Source organism: Chiloscyllium punctatum, chromosome 40 (genome assembly GCF_047496795.1).
Source record: "Chiloscyllium punctatum isolate Juve2018m chromosome 40, sChiPun1.3, whole genome shotgun sequence".
In the NCBI taxonomy this organism is placed as follows: domain Eukaryota; kingdom Metazoa; phylum Chordata; class Chondrichthyes; order Orectolobiformes; family Hemiscylliidae; genus Chiloscyllium; species Chiloscyllium punctatum.
Genome location: NC_092778.1, coordinates 39,524,773 through 39,540,701, shown reverse-complemented (window position 1 = coordinate 39,540,701; position 15,929 = coordinate 39,524,773). Strand labels below are relative to the sequence as shown.

Below are 15,929 nucleotides of genomic sequence, written 5' to 3'. Positions count from 1 at the left end.
CCAGCATCACATGCTTTGACTCTGATCTGTAGCATCTGCACCTCTAAAAATACAGCAGGAAATTCCGAAGAGCCTAGTCAGAAATTCTGCGCTGAACTGCATCAGGGCAACATTTTTTTTTAGGAGCCCTGTGTTTATATTAGATTAGATTAGATTACTTACAGTGTGGAAACAGGCCCTTCCGCCCAACAAGTCCACACCGCCCCGCCGAAGCGCAACCCACCCATACCCCTTACCTACACTACGGGCAATTTAGCATGACCAATTCACCTGACCTGCACATCTTTGTGACTGTGGGAGGAAACCGGAGCACCCGGAGGAAACCCACGCAGACACTGGGAGAACGTGCAAACTCCACACAGTCAGTCGCCTGAGGTGGGAATTGAACCCGGGTCTCTGGCGCTGTGAGGCAGCAGTGCTAACCACTGTGCCACCGTGCCGTGTTTGAGGCCTAAGCAGTGGAAGGTACCCTTGCCCGGAGTATTTTGACAAAGCAGAGCAGAATTGGAAGGCTTCTGGTTGAGTGCGGATATTTGGCTAAGTTTAGCCGAAGTGGGAAGAAACTTTCAGTATGTTTGTACAATGTGAAGAAGCTGCTGCTATTTGTAAAATTGCACTTCAGAATGAATCAACTTTCCCTTTAAGTCAGAGGAACTTAAAGCCAAAGCAGCTTTGCACATGACCTGCAGCATGTGATTGTGTCAGGTGGTTTGCAGCTAAATTGCTGTTCTCGATTTCTTTTGTCTCTGCCTCATTGTTCACACATAGTGAACAGGATGAAATCTGATAGCACCTTGAGCCTATCCCACGCATGTGGTAGCCTGTTCATCCCAATATTTACTCCCTAATTGAAAACCAATTAATCCTAGAAAGATGAAACATAGGGTTACTGATTGGGAGGATGGTATCTTAACTCATGTCCAATCTCTCCTTCAAGTATTTGCTACTTGTGGACTGAGTGACAGCAGGAAGGTCTCAGATAATTTCTTGATCCGTGGAATTATAGCATGCACAGTGGCTGCCAATTATTAAACTGCACGAGCCTTCTCTTCTGGGCAGCCCATGGCGTCTGAATTCAGCAGCTTGTGCTCCACTCCTTTCCATTCCATAGATATAACTGCATAACTCATACTGCATCCCAGCGCCACATTGTCTGAGGTATGTTGGTGTCTTTGTGATCTGCTCACTCTGGTGCACGTAAAGGATCCATGTTTGGAAGAAACACATGAATGTTCTTTTCCCAGTATCCACTCCAGTATTTATCGCTCCAACAGCATCGTCAAAACCAGCATAATCTGGTTTTGACTGTACTGCCTTGCTTGACTCAACTACCCATCAGGAGGTACAGTGGGCAAAGGTGGTCTGCAGTCCATAGAGAATAAGAGGAGCACTGAATTTATAATGCACCTATCATGACCACCAGCGTGTCAGAAGGTTGCACAACCAATAATGGATGTCAACTCAGTGTTCCAAAGTTTGGATTTTGATTTCTAGTTCCTAAGGAAGTTGATTTTTCATAATACTGTTCCAATGCCTGTTTCTCCAAGGTTACCAATAAAATCGGGCTTTTCACTGTGCCTTATATCCAGCTTATTTTTGGCCTTGATTTTTGTGTCCTCTTTGTCTACAGGAGTAGTGCCAGAGGACTGGAGGCTAGCAAACGTGGTTCCCTTGTTCAAGAAGGGGAGTAGGGATAATCCTAGTAACTATAGGCCAGTGAGTCTCACTTCTGTTGTGGGCAAAGTCTGAGAGAGAATTGTAAGGGATAGGATTTATGCACATCTGGATAAGAATAATGTGATCAAGGATAGTCAGCATGGTTTTGTGAAGGGCAGGTCGTGCCTCACAAACCTTATTGAATTCTTTGAGAAGGTGACTAAGGAGGTAGATGAGGGGAAAGCGGTAGATGTGGTATATATGGATTTTAGTAAGGCGTTTGATAAGGTCCCCCATGGTAGACTACTGCAGAAAATACAGAGATATGGCATTGAGGGTGAGTTGGAGGTTTGGATTAGGAATTGGCTGGCTGGAAGAAGACAGAGGGTAGTAGTTGATGGCAAAGGTTCATCTTGGAGTGCCGTCACTAGCGGTGTTCTGCAAGGATCTGTTTTGGGACCATTGCTGTTTGTCATTTTTATAAATGACCTGGAGGAAGGGTTAGAAGGTTGGGTGAGCAAGTTTGCGGATGATACGAAAGTCGGAGGAGTTGTTGACAGTGAGGAAGGATGTGGCAGGTTACAGCGGGATATAGAGAAGCTGCAGAGCTGGGCAGAAAGGTGGCAAATGGATTTCAATGTAGCTAAGTGTGAGGTGATTCACTTTGGTAAGAGTAACAAAAAGATGGGGTACTGGGCTAATGGTCGGATACTTGGTAGTGTGGAAGAGCAGAGGGATATTGGTGTCCATGTACACAGATCTCTGAAAGTTGCCACCCAGGTAAATAGTGCAGTGAAGAAGGCATATGGCGTACTGGCTTTTATTGGTAGAGGAATTGAGTTCCGGAGTCCTGAGGTCATGCTGCAGTTGTATAAGACTCTGGTGCGGCCGCATCTGGAATATTGTGTGCAGTTTTGGTCGCCATACTATAGGAAGGATGTGGAGGCACTGGAGCGGGTGCAGAGGAAGTGTACCAGGATGTTGCCTGGTATGGTAGGAAGATCCTATGAGGAAAGGCTGAGGCACTTGGGGCTGTTTTCATTGGAGAAAAGAAGGTTTAGGGGTGACTTGATAGAGGTGTACAAGATGATTAGGGGGTTAGATAGGGTTGACAGTGAGAACCTTTTTCCACGTATGGAGTCAGCTATTACAAGGGGGCATAGCTTTAAATTAAGGGGGGGTAGATATAGGACTGATGTTAGGGGTAGGTTCTTCACTCAGCGAGTCGTAAGTTCATGGAATGCCCTGCCAGTAGCAGTGGTGGACTCTCCCTCTTTATGGGTATTTAAGCGGGCATTGGATAGGTATATGGAGGATAGTGGGTTAGTGTAGGTTAGGTGGGCTTTGATTGGCGCAACATCGAGGGCCGAAGGGCCTGTACTGCGCTGTATTCTTCTATGTTCTATGTTCTAATTGCAATTACATCAAAGCTTTGTAATACGTGCAAATTAGTTAATTCTTTGGTGAAAAATCAAAATACTATTAAAGAATGCAGTCAGCATCAGGATTCTCTCAATTATGCTCACTTGTAGAACACAATTGTCATTATTCTGAACACAGTTTGCAAAATAATAGTATTCTTAAAAATATATTATGCTATCTCAGGCACTGGATTATATATTTCACTTAATCCTGTCGTTAGACCGAGACATTTTGTTCAATTTAAGTCTTTCAAATCATGAATTAAAAATGCAATAACTGCAAATTTGGTTTTGAAAACTGCAAATGTCCATAAGTTTTTAATCTTACTCTCACATTTATTATTGCCCTAGATATATTCATCCTTACTCATGTCCTCTGCAGGCAGAAGTAAACTATCCAGGAATTGCACTATTTTTGAAAAAAATTAAGCACAAGAATGCAGACAATTGATCCCTTCTACATTCTCTAATGTTACAGCTCCATTACTCAGAGTAAACTTGCCAAACTAGTTTTTCTACTCGTAATATGAATTACTGTTCCCTTTGAAATTCAGCATTCTTGCGTCCATCCTCATGAATGCAAAATAAAAATCTTCAATAGGATTTTATTTTTACTGAAATACTCAAGATTTTTACTACATATGACTATGAGATAAATTTAACAAATTATATACAGTATGGTGATCACATTTACTGAATTGCTTCATTATATCTCCATCCAATCAATACACTGATACATAATTGTCACCAAATAAAGAACATTACTCTTTTAGTAATTGAACATATATCATTGGAAAGAGCAAGATGTCAAAATATCATCACTTCAATTAGATTTTGGAATCCCTTAAAAACATTGAATCAGTATGAGTCTCTTAATGAAAGGTAAAGTCACCATACTCCTATCCAACCATAGCTTTCTCATTAGAGACAGATAACTGGTGCTAGTAAAATCTGAGAGTTATCACACCTCAGGAGTGGGGCAAGGTTGAGAAAGTGAGTCCTTCATGGTCATGTCAGTTGGTATGGAAGTGAACAGACACTGTTTGCATTACTTGGCATTCAGTGGTTTAGCCAACTGAGTCTTAAAACAAAATGGTGAATAATTAATGCACTTACTGAAAAATTAGGAGTACACAAAAGGCCAGATTCATAGAATTTGTTGGAAATTGTGGATAAAGTTACAAAGTTGGAGGATGACCATGCCTTGCCAAGGATTTGAAAATAAGAATGAAAGTTTTAAATGTGAAAAACTAGAAAACTAGGAACCAAAACGTAAACAAAAATATATAGAAAGGTAAGAACAGATGGAACAGGAGCATTTGATGTGGCATATCATTTGAGCTTCAACATTATTGGATGGACTGAAGTTTACTGAAGGTAGAGAAGAAGTGATTGAACAGAAATGTATCAGAATAGTTGTGCTGGAAATGATAAATGCATGGATTGTTTTGATTGACTGAAGTCACAGAGGTGAAAATAGACCATTTTTGAATATGTGTTTGGAAGTCACTTCAGGCATAACAAACAGATTAGCCCTTTCTAGGATGGTGTCTGAGGAAGAGAATGGAATTGACAGAAAGGAAGTGGAATTTATTGTAGGGACTTGAAATGAAAGCAATGTTCAGCTGGATGGAACCACAGTGCATTTGAGAACGGATGGCAAGCTTAGGAAATTATACATGATTTCATTGCAGATTTTAACTCATTGACACTGATTATAATACAACCTAACATAAATTATCCTATATTTTACAAACTAATTGTCATTCATTCAGAGCTCTTAGGTGGCTTCATTTGGAACTTATACCTTCAGCTTAGGCAAGGACATTGTGTTGTGCTATGACCTCTTTAACAGTATCAAAGTTCATACTCATTTTGAATACACAGCATAGCAACTCTATCATTGTCTATGCCAAATTGCAGATTCCTTAATTGGACACAATGACAAAGATTTTCTCAAGTATCATTGGGTCAGAGCACACAACGTGACAGAAAACACAGCAGCACATCCATCCAGCAGACACTAGAGGTAAGCACTGAAGCTTCCTTTATTCTCTAGTTGTGTCAGGAACATCTACAACTGTTGTGGTTTGGAAAAGATGAGATTGTAATAGGCTACACAATCAAAAAAATACAGTAAAGTTATTAACATGGAATTTGATGTTCACATTGTAGACTGCTGCTCCTGAAGCAGTGCTGTGAAAAATACCTTCCGGGGATGTTAAAACAGATAACTAAATCAGGCGGCACAATTGAAACCCAGCTGGAAGTTGAATGAGTCTCAAAAAATTGCCAGAGCAGAATTTCAATACTATTCTGAAACACGATTATTCATTCATATCACACGTATACTGTGGTCAGATTATTCTAATCAGAGCATGGAAATTGTAGTGGCGTTTTGGCAGTGTCATTTTCATCTTCCTACACAAACTACAGTTGTGGTGCATCATTATCAATCCAAACTGAGTCAACTGACAGCTTTCTTGCTGGGACTCGAGCCTTTTACCTCCTCTCCAGATTAGAGACCATGAAATTATTGTAGCACCCATATCAAACCATCAATAGAACCTGTGCAAGAGGGATATTTTAAATTTGAAGGCTTCAAAATGAAATGTGGAATAATTTAGCCTAAATAAATGAGCAACAGTTTGTGATTTCACATCATGCTGCCTCCAATAATGTGTAAATTGATGAAGCATGTTGTGTAGCAAGTGCAAATGCATAGTCATGGCGCATAGAAAATAGATTTTGTTTTAAATGTGAAGATACATTTTCTTATGTGTTCAATGTTTGTTGAATCAGGGCACAGGAGCAGAAACATCACAGTCTAGATGTTAAGATTCTGACAGGAGACTAGTGCATTGACATTTGAAAGTCAAAGTGATATTTAGAAAGGATCCAGAGCTTCAAGATAGATCATCTTGTTATAACGCTCTATTTCCTTTACCAGGAGCTAATGAAAATTAAACATGTTTTGTTTTGTAACATTTTCAATATGTTTGCCTATTTATATTGGGAATCTAAGCCTCTTTTCCATTTTTTAACCAGCTCATGTCATTTAGAATTATTGAGATTAGGAGGTAGGTCACATTTCCATTATAGATAATAACAATTATTATCTATAGATATTAACAGTTATCATTAAATTTTTGGAGCTGATTTTGCTGCCACCACGTCTGCAGCGAGTGTACTCACCTGCCATGTTGTTTCACTGCCCGTGACATCACTGTCAGTGATGTCACAGGTAGCTTCCTGCATTAAAGAATTCTGAAATTTTACTAACTGTAATGCAGAAAGCAGAGATTTTTTTGAAAATAATTTATATGTACTGATGTTCAAGCTTTGTTTATTTAAATATTCAGATCATGGGTATAATGGGCCAGCAAGATGAGTGTTGAGGGAAGCATTATGGGTTTGATGACAATGGCAGCAGCCATCAAGGGAATCACGAGGGGGGCAGCAACTATTGCACCAAAGGAGCTTGACAGGATGATGAGCAGGCAAGCAAGCACTGAGGGAATGAGCAAGCAGGACGTTGCGCAAAATGACAAGGTGGGCTTCGATTAGGGCAGGGAAGTAGACTGAAGCGATAACAGGCACACCATGATGACATCAGCAGCAACACCTACAGGTGGGCTGGGTACAGACGCCTTATTCCAAGCCTGCACTCGAGAGCAGCAGGATAAGCTTGGCAATTTTACTACAAGCAGCTGAAGTGGCCCTTTCCTCATTGCCTTACTTGCTACTATTGCCCTGTTCGCCAATGTACACAAGATCTGAATGGGGTCAGTGACTGAATCTTCCTGATCCAGTGTGGTGGCAGAAGATACAGGGAATGTACACCAGTGTATTATTGGGTCATTGAGACCAATCAGATCCTACATTTGCGGTGTGCTGTGATGGCTGACCCAGGCCAAAACTACAATGAAGGTATTAAAATTAGCCTTATTACTCTCGGTCTAGATTAATCACGGTTCCTACCCTGAAAAGTGGGGTTTCACCAGCTTTCTGGATGATCTGGAAGGGCATAAAATGGTGAGGGAAGGCCAAAAGAAAACTCTGGGGGAAGGTGCTTTATCCTCCTGTTACCATGGCAATTTTCAGCAGTGGGAAGGTGAAGGCTGGCTGTCTAGGCTAGCGGCTAACTGAGTCACTTAACTGCTCAATTAAGGGCCTCTTCCCACCTCCAGTGACATTCTGCTACAGGTGAGTGGGCTCTCTACTTCATGGGAGAGCAGTTGATGATCCCTCACCACATTCCTGCTGGATCAGAGTTGGAGAGGGCTTCCCAAATCAGGCAGTCTGTGCCCATGGAGGACATTCCTCTCACCCTACCCGGACCAAACCTACTCCCCTCTCCAGAGCCGACTTGACTTACTTCACTTACGTTAATGGAACAGCATCCTGCAGTCATAGCATTCTTTGTGCTAGACACAATCCCAACAATAGCCTCTGCTTCAAGTGGGACTACTGAGATTGCTGACCTACTGGATATCCAGTTGGTTGACAGCTCTTGGAGATAAAGCAATAAGGTTTCTGGCTTGGGGATGGGGCATCTGCTATACGAACAAAATTTTGTTTAATACCTATCCTTTAACATTAGCCAAGAATATGATCTGGCTCTACGGCCTGTGATAGGATTTCATTTGGGTTTTCCATTTATAGAAATAATTTGAACAAAAGAGCTGGAGGTATGATGCTGGAGATTGTGAATGACACCAGTTAAAAAATATGAAGAACATTGAGGAAGCATACAAGAGATTCAAACAAAATTTGGACTGTGGAGTAATGAGATAAATGGCAGATACAGGTCAATATAATGAGCAGTGATATACTTTGGAGGAAAAACAATGCAAGAAAATACATTACAAAAATGGGGAAACAGCAATCTATTTTGGGTTGAATTTTACAGAGATAGTCATAGAGATGTACAGCATGGAAACAGACCCTTCAGTCCAACCCGTCCATGCCGACCAGATATCCCAACCCAATCTAGTCCCACTTGCCAGCACCCGGCCCACATCCCTCCAAGCCCTTCCTATTCATATGCTCATCCAAGTGTCTCTTAAATGTTGCACTTCTTCTGGCAGCTCATTTCATACCCGTACCACCCTCTGTGTGAAAAAGTTGCCCCTTAGGTCTCTTTTATATCTTTCCCCTCTCACCCTAAACCTATGCCCTCTAGTTCTGGACTCCCTGACCCGAGGGAAAAGAGTTTGCCTATTTACCCTATCCATGCCCCTCATAATTTTGTAAACATCTATAAGGTCACACTCTTTGAGTGTGAACTGAAGTGCTGGTAGTGTGCGTTCATAGAACACAGAACATAAAACATTACAGCATGGTACAGACCCTTCGGCCCTCAATGTTGCACCGACCTGTGGATCCAATCTAAAGGACAACTAACATACCCTACTCCATTCTTGTCCATATACCTATCCAATGACCATTTAAATGCCTTTAAAGTTGGTGAGTCTACTATTGTTACAGGCAGTGCATTCCATGCCCCTACTATCCTCTGAGTAAAGAAACTACCTTTGACATCTGTCCTATATCTATCACCCCTCAATTTAAAGCTATATCCCCTCGTGCTCACCATCGCCATCCGAGGAAAAAGGCTCTCACTGTCCAACCTATCTAATCCTCTGATTATCTTATATGTCTCAATTAAGTCACCTCTCCACCATCTCTTTAACGAAAATAGCCACAGTCCCTTGTCCTTCATCACTACTCTTTTCTTAATGTTACTCCACTGCCTGAAGTGATTAAACGTTTTGGGGTATCAAAAAGGAAAAAGATCAAAGAGTTAAGGTTGTGGGAAAGGGGGCGGGGGGTGGTATACCTGTGAAAGAGGCATGATTATATCATCAGCAGCTTGTAAATCAAAAGACAGTATTAGATAAAAATCATATTGATCTCTTGGAGGACAGATTGATTCTGGTCTTACTAATGCACTCGCAACAATGGCCAGAAGTATTTCCTCCATTGGGATGAGAGCTCCTGCTGCCTCATTGTTTGCTATCATTGGTGAGGCCACTGCTGGAATATTGCGTGCAATTCTGGTCTCCTTCCTATCGGAAAGATGTTGTGAAACTTGAAAGGGTTCAGAAAAGATTGAAAGAATGTTGCCAAGGTTGGAGGATTTGAGCTATAGGGAGAGGCTGAACAGGCTGGGGCTGTTTTCCCTGAAGCGTCGGAGGCTGAGGGGTGACCTTATAGAGGTTTACAAAATTATGGGCATGGATAGGATAAATAGGCAAAGTCTTTTCCCTGGGGTCGGGGAGTCCAGAACTAGAGGGCATAAGTTTAGGGTGAGAGGGGAAAGATATAAAAGAAACCCATGGGGCAACTTTTTCACACAGAGGGTGGTACGAGTATGGAATGAGCTGCCAGAGGAAGTGGTGGAGGCTGGTACAATTGCAACATTTAAGAGGCATTTGGATGGGTATATGAATAAGAAGGGTTTGGATGGATATGGGCTGGCTGCTGGCAGGTGGGACTAGATTGGGTTGGGATATCTGGTCGGTATGGGCAGGTTGGACCGAAGGGTCTGTTTCCATGCTGTACATCTCTATGACTCTATGATTCTCATGCAAAAGAAGGGGGATTGTGCCAGTGAATTTTGTGCAATATGTTTGGCTGCTAAGGCTGTGACTATTGAACAGCTGGCAATGTGCTAAATGTATGTCTGTTAGTTGGTACAAATGGATGTTAGATATAAGGCCTGATTCATAGAGATTGTTAGTAGTGAATGTGATGAATTGTACAGTACTGTTATTGCTGCTAGTGGTAGAATATGGTTTTTAAGGGTGCATTCACTAATCTCTGACTACTCAATTGGTCATTGAATTTCTTGTGACATTGCATTAAGATTTCCCTACTGGAATTGTCTGCCATAAGCTACCTGCTTCCAAAGTTTTCTGACCATGTAACTAATAGGGGTTCTTCCTCACAGTAGATCTAAGGATTTCTCCTTCTTAGCATCTCCTCTAAGTCCTCGTACAGTTCCTGTAAACCATGGATTTACCCTCACACCTTATTTTGCTATTACTCACACAATCCCTTTCTTCAAGACTTGCTTCATTACATCTCTTTCTGCCTGCTCCAACTATAATGAACCTTCCTTTTTTAGGGGTGCAGGCTAGCTTTAAGCAGTACATTCAGCAATGCTAACCACTGAATATTCAGGCTCTGCTGGTTTGTTTAATCAGTGAAGAGATGAACTTGATACAGATGAATAGACATTACAAAGTCGATTTGCAATCTTCACTGTAGCTAACTGACATGGGTTAAATGATCTACTTTTGTTTAAAATCCAATTTAGCATCCTCCCTGACATTGTATTTTGGCATTACTTTCAAACAAAACAGTAAGACATGATACCTACTTCGTATTGCACATTTCCCTTTCCAAAGCACCTCCAGCAGCATTATAAAACAAAAGATCAGTTACTTTAGGAAATACTTGGTCAGATGACCAGAAGTTTGATCATGCCATACATTTTGATAAGGGCCTTATAGGAGGGAAGTTAGATGGAGAGCTTGGAACTGAACAATCTAAGCCAACGGTCCAGCAATGAAAAGTGGGAATGTACAAAAGGCCAGTATTTGAGGAATACAGATATCTCAGGGGACTGTGGTGCTGTAAAAGATTACAGATGCAGGGAAGGGCCAGGTCACAGAGGGATCTGAAATCAAAGTTGAGAATTTCAAAATCAAGACATTGTTTGATCAGTAGCAAATGAAGGTCAACAAGCACAGCGATGATATGGGAACAGGATTTGCCTTGCATTAAGGCATGAGCGGCTAGGCTTTGGCTGATCTCATGTTTACACAGGTTAATGTGGAAGACCGATCCAGGGTGCGTTTGAATAATCAAGTCTAGAGATAACAATAACATTGATGAGCATCTCAGAAGCAGATGAACGGAGACAAGGGAAAGGTTGAGTGATGTTATGGAGGTGGGAAAAGACAGTTTTCAAAATGGCACATGTGAGATTAGAAGTTGGTTGCAGGATTAAATGGGATGCAAAGTTCTGAATAGACTGGCTTCATTTCTACAGCTGCCAGGGACCGGATGGAACTGCTATTTAGGAATTTGAATTTGGAGCAGCAACCAAACACAATGACCTCAATTTTTCCAATATTAAATTGAAGAAAATTTTTGCTTATCAAGTACTGTATGTCAGATAAGCACACTGATAATTTTACAACAGTGGATGAGTCCAAAGAAATGATAAGGCAGCCTTGGCCTTTAAACAAAGGTAAAGTACTGTCGTCCCAGAATGCTACTCTCTCATAAGAGAGATGAATGGTGGTGGTGGTTCAACCTTATGGAAGAGGTTGAAAAAAAGACCTCTTCATGATAACCTCAGCTAATGTAGGAATTGAATCCATACTTTTAGTATCACAAACCAAATGAGCTAACCGACCCATGTGAAACCAAGCCTGTATCTTTACGTGATGTTAGCTAAAGGTAGCATGTAGATCAGATTAGGTGGGGCCCAAGCACAGATTCTTAGGCCGCAGAGTTAAATGGGGTGGAAACAGGAAAACAAGTCAACCGAAAATTTCTGAAAATAAAACTCTAACCCTTAAGACATGAGCAATAACATCTGGATTAGATAATATTTATGAATTCTGGTAGTCAGGAGGCAAATGGGAAGAACTTTGGAAGAGTTGAGTCTGTAATGATAAAAACATGGATAAATGGTTTTGTAACAGATGGTAGAGGGCTGACAGGTAACATTTCAGAGGTGGAATAGATATTTTTTCTTTATTTAACCTATTTTTCTCATCAAACCTGTCCAGAGATGTTATCACACACCTCTGAAGTAAGTGGGACTTGAACCTGAGCATAATTCTTTGATGTTTGAGTCACGTACAGATGTTAAGAAGGCATTTAGCATACTTGCCTTCATTGCTCAAGACCTCTGAATATAGGCATTTGAACATTGTGTTGACGTTATACAAGATGTTGTTAAGGCCTTTTCTGCAGTACTGTGTCAAGTTCTGGTCGTCCTGTTATAGGAAGGAAAATAAGAAGCGGGAGAGGGCAATGAAGAGATTTACCAAATGTTGCAGGGAATGAAGATTTTGAGTTATAAAGGGAGGCTGAATGGGCTGGGACTAAGAAGGATTATATCCGAAATGTTGACTTCTCCACCTCCTGATGCTGCCTGGCTTGCTGAGTTCTTACAGCTTCCTGCCTGTCTGTTTTGGATTCCAGCAGCTGAAACTTTTTCGTTTCTAACTATTTTCACTGAAGGGTAGGAGGTTGAGAGGTGACCTTATAGAGGTTTATAAAATTATGAGGGGCATAGATAAGGTGGATGACAGGTGTATATTCCTTAGGATGGGAAATGTAAAGACTAGGGGGCATAATTTTAAGGTGAGAGGGGAAAGATTTTAAAAAGATGGCAACTTTTTTTTGCACAGAGTATTTTATATGAGGAATGAACTTCCAGAGAAAGCGGTGGATGCAGGTACAGTTACAATATTTAAAAGATATTTAGATAAATGCATTAATAAGAAATATTTGGAGAAGTATGAACCAAGTACAGGCAGATTGGATGAGTTTAGTTCGGGATTATGGTCGCATGGACTGGTTGGACTGAAAGATCTGTTTTTGTGTTGTAGACTCTATTCCAAGAGGGCCCTAGTTTTTCTAGTGCTGGTGAAGGGAGAAGTGGTCGTTAATTGGTCACATAATCAGTTTAGTTGACTGCCTGTTAAATGGAGGCATGAAGCTCCACAACTTCTCCTTCCGTCACTGAGGATACCCCATGGCAGCAGGAAGGTGCCAGCTATCTCTCCTGATGTCATTTTATAAAGTTTCCCCCTCCCAGCCCATAAGGAAAGGGCTGGCAAAATTCAGTTCAGGGCGTTTGGAGAGAAAAGGAAGATTAAAATGATATGGCTGTTGGCAAGAAGAGTGGACAGACATGTTTTTGAGGAGGGTGAGATGTTTGAGGTTTTGAAAGGGAGGATTGATGGCACCTGAGCAAAGCAGATCAGTAACAATGCGAACCCTCACTGTTGATCCATGAGGGAAGCTGGGTAACTAGTTGGGTAACATGAGAATGGGGTGAAGAAGTGGCCCCAACAGACAGGATTTGGAGTTGGAGAAGATAGGGGACGAAAAGAGAAATGACTTGATTTTTTTTTGCTATGTACAAAATGGGGTCGAGGCGTGCTGAAAAAAAACAAGTGCATTTTGAAGGTAGAATTGGTTGCACGACCATCTCCATGGAGGTTTTATCTGACATTTTGATGTTTAAGCCTTGTAAATAACCTCAAGAAAGCTTGGCACTTTGCAAGAAGACTTGGACAGCTCGAACTGTGATGTGACAGTGCTTTAGCGAGCATTTCCACAACGCATTAGATATACATTTGGAAGAATGTTAAAAACAAACAATCCTGTTCACACATCAAGTCTCTTTAAAGCGTTATGTTATCACATGGACACTGAAGGTTCCCTAGATCTGATCAGGGCTACGCTCATTCCCCATGTTTGGCCCGGGAGAAGGTTTCATCAGCAGCTCGCACCAATTTCAGTTCATCAGCAGGGCTGAGCCAGAATTCTCTGCTCACGTTAACGACAAAACTGAAATGCAACTGAGCTGCTAAGGAGTACACATCTCACAGTCCGCCCCTTTCCCTGGCACCACCATCAGCCAGATCCTGCTGCTCGGAGAGGGATAAAGCCTAACGCGCGCCGGGTTCAAGACCCCCCCCCCCCTCCATCCCCGCCGTCTCCCCAAAATAAAGAAGAAAAGGTCAGCATCAATAACCAGTTCCCGGCTGATGTTTTTAGCAGCTTCTTGCGTGAACATGATCGCTGCATACGAAGCGAGGAAAAGATTCCTAGCAGCATAGAAAGCAGGCAGCACTTACCTTGTCGGCGTGAATCAGCAGCATTTGCTGCTAAAAAGATTTGAATGTGCGAGGTGTAAGACAGCATTTATTGTAAGCAGCGCCTTTTAATGATTAGCTTCCAGTCTCAGCACATATTCAATCGACTGTCAAACTACGAGCTGGGCGGAAGAGTAGCCTAGCCAATGAGATCTCAGATCTGCAGTGAGTGACAAAACAACCCACTGTCACTTCACTGCTTTTGTAACAAATAGCCTGCTGTGTCTCCTCCGTCCCACAACGCAGGTTCAACATAAAATAGTCTTGAGTACATTTCACTTTATCATTCGTTTACCTAAACTAAGCTGAATGTTACCTTAACAATATCGGAAGATTGTATACATCTATCAAGATTTTCACAGCCCAGTGCATCAAAAACGATAAATGCAATTATCTCTCCATTGCAAAACGTGGCAAGCCGCAACAAACTGCTTCCTTTCCTCTCGAAAATGTTTATCATCCCCGTTTGCAAGAAAATGTAATCATATTTGTGGGAGTATTGGCACGTCTTTACTCTTCTACAAGGGAAAAAGAAATGGAATGGTTCATATTTGACTTTTTGCAAAATGCATGATGCAGCAAATACTGGCCTGCTTTGCTTCAATGTGTTATTGCAACATCGTCTTCAAGGCATGAGACGACAAATCTGATCAGTTACACTATAAATCATTATGGCCATTTGTTAAAATTTGATAAAGCCATGCGCAGTCATTTTATAACGTGGGCTGTTAAATTGAAGTAAGGTCAATGATTTCTGTACTTACTGAATTGCAAGCAGATTAGTCCTACTAGTTAGAAGAAACAACAATTTCCAGTTATCTGCACGTATAAAGAACTTCTAGCATTTGTTCGAAATTAACCCCAATTGATTATCTTTCAAGGAGAAGAAGAAAACAGACAGGAAACAAAAAGAAAGCACATTCCACTCATTATCATTGAAATTGTCTTAATATTTACAAGCTACATTCCACATTCAGATGTAGAGCCTGAAATCAAAAACATTTCAAATTGGAAATCACAGAATATGCAAGAGATTTTTTTTAAAAAACCTCTATACACTGAGTTCACTCTGAATTGCCTCAATACACTTGCAACGTTTGATTCACAATGCATTTTTTGTGAGACACACAACCAGAGAGGTTCTATAGTTTGAAGCCTCTCAACATATACTGAAATGACTGAAAGGCCACAGGCAGCGACCTTTCCCCATTGTGCCTCTGTGGCGGCTGCTTCAAGCATCCCTCAGACACTGACATGAACCTTGGAATGTGTCAGTTTGCAATTTTTGGTCAAGGGTAGCTCCACACACTGGAAGGCAAGCAAGTTTTAATCAGACCAAAGGGTATCTCTCATAGAGTTGATGATACCCCAGTTTATGTTTATTTCTGTGAGCTTTCCTGGGAATCGCCTGTAAAGCATGGATCCTAGTCCCAGAGCTGCTTGGATTGAATCTAAAGAAAAAAAATATAATTTCCCTCCAGATCCTTTTTGCAAAAGCATTCCACAAGGAGTGGGACAACAATCTCCTCTCCATTACAGCCACTTCAATGGCAATGTGAAAAGGGCAGGAAGAAAGGATCTGAAATGAAGGGGCTTTCTCACCATTAGCCAGGCTACATTTTGATGCCTGTTAATAATTATTTTGACAGTCTGCTCAGAGAACCAACCAAAAGTATCCTAATGAAGGGGTTATGTCTAAAGCTCCTCGAATGCTGTCCAACCTGATGTGTTTTTCCAGCATCACACTTTTCGACTCTGACTCTCCAGCACCTGCAGTCCTCACTTTCTCCTAGTTGTTACCTTATCCTCTTCCAACCCAGCCTCAAGGACATTGATCATTGCTGAATAGAACCTGTGTCAAAGGTGTTTTTCTGCATAAACAACTTCATATGGCACACTTCAACTAATTGGAGGGTTCTGCAACAATGTGGCCAGATCC

The 15,929-nt window shown here is 41.5% G+C and overlaps 1 protein-coding gene across 1 annotated transcript in view; it reads right to left on the bottom strand.

Annotated features, from left to right (window-relative positions):
• Positions 1–14,111, bottom strand: part of abat (4-aminobutyrate aminotransferase) — a 174,267-nt gene extending 160,156 nt beyond the window's left edge. The window contains exon 1 of the mRNA XM_072559591.1: positions 13,973–14,111. The gene's annotated coding sequence lies outside the window, so the exon portion shown is untranslated. The remainder of the gene's footprint in view (positions 1–13,972) is intronic.
• Between the last annotated feature and the right edge of the window lie 1,818 nt (positions 14,112–15,929).